General features: G+C 54.5%; 1 protein-coding gene across 1 annotated transcript in view; it reads left to right on the top strand.

Annotated features, from left to right (window-relative positions):
• The window catches only part of LARP1 (La ribonucleoprotein domain family, member 1), a gene marked incomplete at both ends in the record, with an annotated part of 11,652 nt that overhangs the window by 1,255 nt on the left and 10,001 nt on the right, over positions 1–396 (top strand). The gene's annotated exons all lie outside the window — the stretch shown is intronic.

Here is a 396-nt window from a genome sequence, read left to right as displayed (position 1 = left end):
GTTGGGTGCTTAGGGGCTGCTGTGCCGGGCTGTGCCCTGCCACTAGATGGAGGCAGGTTCTTTGATGGGATGTAGTTGCTTCAGATGGATTTAGGATGCTGAAAGCTATGTGCTTTCCCTGTCCAAGGGACAGTGCCTGTGATGAGTGAGTTACATCAGGCAGTTTGGTGCCAAGTGCTGTTGCTGGGGCAAAAAGTTTGGTGGGAGCTGGGAGGCTGGTGGAAGCCTCATTACAATCCGTGAGACATAAATTTGTCTGCAGTTATTTGGGATTAATTTGGGGGCCCTGCTTGGGTGCGGAGAAGGGCTGTGAATATGCAGCTGCAGAGCAGCGGTGGGTGGTGGCTGTGACAGTGTGGCTGGGAGGGCACCAGCTGCCGGTTCCGGGGAAAAACA

Source organism: Buceros rhinoceros, unplaced genomic scaffold (genome assembly GCF_000710305.1).
Source record: "Buceros rhinoceros silvestris isolate BGI_N320 unplaced genomic scaffold, ASM71030v1 scaffold28707, whole genome shotgun sequence".
Classification (NCBI taxonomy): Eukaryota; Metazoa; Chordata; class Aves; order Bucerotiformes; family Bucerotidae; genus Buceros; species Buceros rhinoceros.
The sequence above is the reverse complement of the archived record's forward strand: the minus strand, read 5'-3'. Positions and strand labels throughout refer to the sequence as shown.